We start from the raw sequence: 7,358 nt of genomic DNA, 5'->3' as shown, positions 1-7,358 counted from the left end.
CACTCCTCACACCCACTCAAAGCTCATCCTCATCTTACCTGCACTTACTCACCTCGCCAGTATTCATCCCACCACTACCACTCAACCCAATCCTCATACAATCTCATGGCTCCGTCTCATACTCACCCTCTCATGCATCTCTTTCACGGTCAGCCTCACCCAACCTGCCACTAGCTGTGCTGCAGCCACAGGGCATGCATCACATATGTGTAGTAGGAAGCATAAGGCAAACATGTCGTGAGCATGAAGGGGATGCACAAGGGTGTTTGAGGGTTTGTCATGGTTTTTACTTATATTTGATTTCTAATCAACTTACATTACATATTATATTGTCACCACTACTGCCACGTCTTTGCGATTCTTGTCTGGTTTGTGCAATAATTCCCTTTCCTGAGGATCACTATGAAGACCCATAACTGATGCCACCCATTGTGTCACTGCAGAGCGGGTGTAGGTGTATTTGCAGGGCTCTTTTGTGCCGACGACTGAGAGACGTTGGCAATGGAAGGATGCGGAGGAGAAGTTGTTAAGGGCAGTGGTGACTTTGACAGCAACAGGTAAGAAGATGGTGCTCGGGCCAGCCGGGAGCAGTTCGGCATGAAGGAGGCTGCAGATGTCCACGACTACATGTTGAGTGACTCTGAGCCTCCGTGTGCACTGCTGCTCAAAGAGATCCAGGAAGCTGAGCCTCGGTCTGTAGACCCTGTGGCGAGGGTAGTGCCCTCTGCGACGCATCTCTCTCTGCAGTTGCCCTCCCTCCTGCTGTGCAGGTGGATGTGTCACAACACTGTGTTATGGAGCTCCATGTGTCAGAGGCGAACGGTGTGGCCGACGAGGCTGGTGATGCTGTTCGTCCTCCGATGAGGTCATGACTGCATCTACGGCGGCCCCCAAACGGAAGATGTACATTTGAGGGGGTCCGCAAGGTCGATAAATGTGTCTGCACACCAGGGTTGAGGTTGCAAGTTTGTGAATTTTATTGTTAGGAGGAGGGTGGTGGAGGCCAAACTTTGTCCCAAGTGACAGAGTGGCCTCCTGCAATGAGTGAGGGTCTCCCCCCCACCTGTCAAATGGACCTTTGCAGCTGCCACAGGCTGGTGGCTGCAACACGTCCATTTCAACTGGGAGTGTTTCCCCCAGTACGGGAAACATGCTCAGTTGAGTTGAAAATCCCACCCCTCCTAAAATATCCTACAAATCAGGTCTGCAAACGACCTGAACTATCTAATCAATTGGTTTAAGTGGGATCCCACCGGCAATTAAAGCCGGCGGGAGTCCCGCATGCAGGAGCTGCGCGCACATCTAAGCGCGTCACTGGGGAACCCGGAAGTGGGTGTGTTGGAGCCGGGCTCCGGACCCGCCCCAGGAATCCCCGATTTTCGGAGCCCCCCCACACGAACCTGCCGTCTCGGACGTCCAAAAATCGAGCCCAGTGAGAGAGAGACAGAAAATTGATTTTGACAGAGAGGGAGAGGGAGAAAATTGATTTTGAGAGAGAGAGAAAGAGGGAAAGAGAGAGAAAATTGATATTGAGAGAGAGAGAGAGAAAGAAAATTGATTGAGAGAGAGAAAATTGATTGAGAGAGCGAGAAAATTGATTTTGAGAGAGAAAGAGAGAAAATTGACATTGAGTGGAGGAGAGAGAGAAAATTAATTGAGAGAGAGAGGGAGAGAGATAGAAAATTGATTTTGTGAGCGAGAGAGAAAATTGATTTTGAGAGAGAGAGAGAGAGAGAATTGATCTTGAGAGAGAGAGAAATTGATTTTGAGGGAGAGAGAAAGAAAATGATTTAGAGAGAGAGAGAATTAATTTTGAGAGAGTGCGAGAGAAAATTGATTTTGAGAGAGAGAAAGTTGATTTTGAGAGAGGGAGAGAGAGAAAATTGATTTTGTGAGAGAGAGAGTTGATTTTAAGGGAGAGAGAGAAAATTGATTTTGAGAGAGAAAAGATTGATTTTGAGAGAGAGAGAGAAAAAAGTGATTTTGAGAGAGAGAGAAAACAATTGATTGGGTGAGAGAGAGAGAAAATTGATTGATAGAGAGAGGGAGAGAAAGAGAAAATTGATTTTGAGAGAGAGAGAAAATTGATGTTGAGAGAGAGAGTAAGAGAAAATTGATTGAGAGAGAGAGCGAGGGAGAAAATTGATTTTGAGAGAGAGAGAAAATTGATTTTGAGAGAGAGAGAAAGTTGATTTTGAGAGAGAAAAAAATGATTTTGAGAGAGAAAAAATTGATTTTTAGAGAAAGAGAAAATTGATTTAGAGAGAGAGAAAATTGATTGAGAGAGAGGGAGAGAAAGAATAAATTGATTTTGTGTGAGAAACAGAGAGATAATTGATTTTGAGAGAGAGGGAGAAAATTGATTTTGAGAGAGAGAGGGAAAATTAATTTTGAGAGCGGGAGAAAACCGATTTTGAGAGTGAGAGAAAATTGATTTTGAGAGAAGGAGAGAGAGAAAATTGATGAGAGAGATACAGAGAGAGAGAAAATTGATATTGAGAGAGATAACATTGATTGAGAGGGAAAATTGATTTAGAGAGGGAATGAGAGAAAATTGATTGAGAGAGATACAGAGAGAGAGAAAATTGATTACAGATATCTGTAATCACCAGGCATTGTTCTATGACTATATATGCAGTAATTTTCAAGGAATCCGACACTCACCTGACAAAGGAGAAAGCCTCCGAAAGCTTGTGATTTTCAAATAAAACTGTTGGACCATAACCTGGTGTAGTAAGATTCCTTTGGTTTTGAGAGAGAGAGAGAGAAAATTGATTTTGAGAGAGAGGGAAAGAAAGAAAATTGATTGAGAGAGAGAGAAAATTGATTGAGAGAGAGAGAAATTGATTTTCAGAGAGAGAGAGAAATAAAATTGATTTTGAGAGAGTGCCTTCCAAGGCTTCACACAAGTCCTCCAAACTGTCGTCCAGCAGGGTGGAAGGAGTGATGTGGGCCTAGCCCAGGAGAGGGATGATGGCGAAAGGGGACATGGAAGTGGGGACGCCACTCAGAGTGCTTCCACGTCTCACCCGTTACCCCCCTCTCAACCAGTACCTGCAATGCTGCCTCCTCTCCAGGTGGCTAACTCTGCCCCTGCACAGGTGCAGTTGGAGCAGTCTTTGGAGGGACCCTCACAGGCACCGAAACTCAGAGGGTGTCAGTGCAAAGCATCTCATCGGTCAGGGCATGGACAAGAGCAACCTGCCACTACCTCTGCTCAAGCCACAGGGGTAGCACCACGTAGGGGTTCCCGTAAACGTAAGGCTAAGGTTTTGTGAGCACAAAGGGGATGCACAAGGGTGTATGACAGAATGTCATGTTTTTAATTTAGTTTTATTTGTTTTGCCAAGCACATTAAAATTTGTTATCACCACTACTGCCACGTCTTTGCAAATCTTGTCTGGTTTGTGCAATAATTCCCTTTCCTAAGGATCACCATGAGTTCAATGTAGTGCTTGAAAGGGAAAAAAGTGAATCGGCTGCTAAGATTCTAGACTTGGGCAAGGCCGACTTCAATGGGATGACACAGAGACTGTCCACAGTAAACTGGGCAAATCTGTTAATGGGTAAAATGACATGATCAGTGGGAAATGTTTAAAGAAACATTTAACGTGATACAGAATTGGTTTATACCCCTGAGGGGCAAGAACTCTACTTGCCAAAAAAAACAGCCATGGACAACTAAAGAGGTAAGGGACAGTATAAGACATAAGGAAAGGGCATACAAAAAGGCAAAAAATGGCACAGATCCTGGTGAATGCGAAAGATACAAAGATCAACAAAGGGTCACAGATAGTAAGGGCTACAAAAAGACAGTATGAAAAGAAACTCGCAAGGGATATCAAAACCAATATGAAGAACTTTTATAGTTATATTAGGAAAAAGAGGGTGGTCAGGAGCAGTGTTGGCCCCTTAAAAACTGAAAGTGGGGATATTGTCATTGACAATGGGGAAATGGCGGACGTGTTGAACAATTACTTTGCGTCAGTATTTACAGTCGAAAAAGAGGATAGCATGCCGGAAATCCCAAGAAAACTTATATTGAATCGGGGACAGGGACTCGATAAAATTAACATAAGTAAAGCAACAGTAATGAAGAAAATAATAGCACTAAAGAGTGACAAATCCCCAGGACCAGATGGTTTCCATCCCAGGGTTTTAAAGGAAGTAGGTGAGCACATTGCGGATGCCCTAAATATAATCTTTCAAAGTTCTCTAGATTCAGGAACTGTCCCTCTGGATTGGAAAATTGCACATGTCACTCCGCTTTTTAAGAGAGGGAAACCAGGGAATTATAGACCAGTTAGCCTAACATCTGTTGTGGGGAAAATGCTGGAGTCTATAATTAAGGATAGGGTGACTGAACACCTCGAGAATTTTCAGTTAATCAGAGAGAGCCAGCATGGATTTGTGAAAGGTAGGTCGTGCCTGACAAACCTGATTGAATTTTTTGAAGAGGTGACTAAAGTAGTGGACAGGGGAATGTCAATGGATGTTATTTATATGGACTTCCAGAAGGCATTTGATAAGGTCCCACATAAGAGACTGTTAGCTAAGATAGAAGCCCACGGAATCGAGGGAAAAGTACGGACTTGGTTAGGAAGTTGGCTGAGCAAAAGGCGACAGAGAGTAGGGATAATGGGTAGGTACTCACATTGGCAGGATGTGACCAGTGGAGTCCCGCAGGGATCTGTCTTGGGGCCTCAATTATTCACAATATTTATTAACGACTTAGATGAAGGCATAGAAAGTCTCATATCTAAGTTTGCTGATAACACAAAGATTGGTGGCATTGTAAGCAGTGTAGATAAAAACATAAAATTACAAAGCGATATTGATAGATTAGGTGAATGGGCAAAACTGTGGCAAATGGAATTCAATGTAGACAAATGTGAGGTCATCCACTTTGGATCAAAAAAGGATAGAACAGGGTACTTTCTAAATGGTAAAAAGTTAAAAACAGTGGATGTCCAAGGGGACTTCGGGGTTCAGGTACATAGATCATTGAAGTGTCATGAACAGGTGCAGAAAATAATCAAGAAGGCAAATGGAATGCTGGCCTTTATATCTAGAGGACTGGAGTACAAGGGGGCAGAAGTTATGCTGCAGCTATACAAAACCCTGGTTAGACCGCACCTGGAGTACTGTGAGCAGTTCTGGGCACCGCACCTTTGGAAGGACATATTGGCCTTGGAGGGAGTGCAGCGTAGGTTTACTAGAATGATACCCGGACTTCAAGGGTTAAGTTACGAGGAGAGATTACACAAATTGGGGTTGTGTTCTCTGGAGTTTCGAAGGTTGAGGGGTGATCTGATCGAAGTTTATAAGATATTAAGGGGAACAGATAGGGTGGATAGAGAGAAACTATTTCCGCTGGTTGGGGATTCTAGGAGTAGGGGGCACAGTCTAAAAATTAGAGCCAGACCTTTCAGGAGCGAGATTAGAAAACATTTCTACACACAAAGGGTTGTAGAAGTTTGGAACTCTCTGCCGCAAACGGCAATTGATACCAGCCCAATTGCGAAATTTAAATCTGAGATAGACAGCTTTTTGGCAACCAAAGGTATTAAGGGATATGGGCCAAAGGCAGGTATATGGAGTTAGATCACAGATCAGCCATGATCTTATCAAATGGCAGAGCAGGCACGAGGGGCTGAATGGCCTACTCCTGTTCCTATGTTAAGACCCACACCTGATACCACCCATTGTGTCACTGCAGAGTGGGTGTAGGTGTATTTGCAGGGCTCTTTTGTGCCGACGACTGAGAGAAGCCGGCAATGACCCCGGTGGCACCCTGGAAGGATCCGGAGGAGAAGTTGTTGAGAGCAGTGGTGACTTTGACAGCGACAGGTAAGAAGATGGTGCTTGGACCAGCCGGGAGCAGCTTGGCATGAAGGAGGCTGCAGATGTCCACGACTGCATGTCGAGTGACTCTGAGCCTCCGTGTGCACTGCTCCTCAGAGAGGTCCAGGAAGCTGAGCCTCGGTCTGTCGACCCTGTGGCGAGGGTAGTGCCTTCTGTGACACATCTCTCTCTGCAGTTGCCCTCCATCCTGCTGTGCAGGTGGATGTGACACAGAACTGTGTTGTGGAGCTCCACGTGTCAGAGGTGGCCAGCGAGGCTGGTGATGCTGTTCGTCCTCCGATGAGGTCATGACTGCAGCTATGGCGGCCCCCATCCGGAAGAAGTAGGTTTGAGTGGGTCTGCAAGGTAGGTACATGTGTCTGCACACCAGAGTTGAGGTTGCAAGTTTGTGAATTTTTGTGTTAGGAGAGTGGTGCAGGACAAACTTTGTCCAAGGTGACAGAGTGGCCTCCTGCAATGAGTGAGGGTCTCCCCACCTCCCCCCCCTTCACCCCACCTCCCCCCCCCTTCACCCCACCTCCCCCCCCCTTCACCCCACCTATCAAATGGACCTTTGCAGCTCCCACAGGCTGGTGGCTGCAACACGTCTGTTTCAACTGGGAGTGTTTCCCCTAGAACGGGAAACACGCTCAGTTGAGTTGAAAGTCCCATCCCTCCTAAAATATCCTCCCAATTAGGTCTGCAAATGACCTGAACCATCTAATTGGTTTAATTGGGATCCCGCCGGCTCTAATTGCCGGTGGGAGTCCTGCATGCGGGGGCTGCGCGCGCATCTAAAAGCGTCACTGGGGAACCCGGAAGTGGGCGGGTTGGAACGGGGCTCCGGACCCGCCCCGGAATCCCGAATTTTAGCAGCCCACCCGCCACGAACGTGCCCACTCAGACATCCAAAAATCGACCCCATAGAGAGAGAAAGTTGATTTTGAGAGCGAGATGTGTGCGGAGAGCACGGGCGAGAGAGGCGCCGCGGAGGTGGGAGAGCACGGGCGAGAGAGGCGCCGCGGAGGTGGGAGAGCACGGGCGAGAGAGGCGCCGCGGAGGTGGGAGAGCACGGGCGAGAGAGGCGCCGCGGAGGTGGGAGAGCACGGGCGAGAGAGGCGCCGCGGAGGTGGGAGAGCACGGGCGAGAGAGGCGCCGCGGAGGTGGGAGAGCACGGGCGAGAGAGGCGCCGCGGAGGTGGGAGAGCACGGGCGAGAGAGGCGCCGCGGAGGTGGGAGAGCACGGGCGAGAGAGGCGCCGCGGAGGTGGGAGAGCACGGGCGAGAGAGGCGCCGCGGAGGTGGGAGAGCACGGGCGAGAGAGGCGCCGCGGAGGTGGGAGAGCACGGGCGAGAGAGGCGCCGCGGAGGTGGGAGAGCACGGGCGAGAGAGGCGCCGCGGAGGTGGGAGAGCACAGGCGAGAGAGAGATCGTTGTTTAATTGTCCACCACCATTCACTACTGGATGTGGCAGGACTGCAGAACTTTGATCTGGTCTGTTGGTTGTGGAATTGCTT

The sequence above is a fragment of the Heptranchias perlo genome, chromosome 4, assembly GCF_035084215.1.
Source record: "Heptranchias perlo isolate sHepPer1 chromosome 4, sHepPer1.hap1, whole genome shotgun sequence".
Classification (NCBI taxonomy): domain Eukaryota; kingdom Metazoa; phylum Chordata; class Chondrichthyes; order Hexanchiformes; family Hexanchidae; genus Heptranchias; species Heptranchias perlo.
This window is presented reverse-complemented; position numbering follows the sequence as displayed.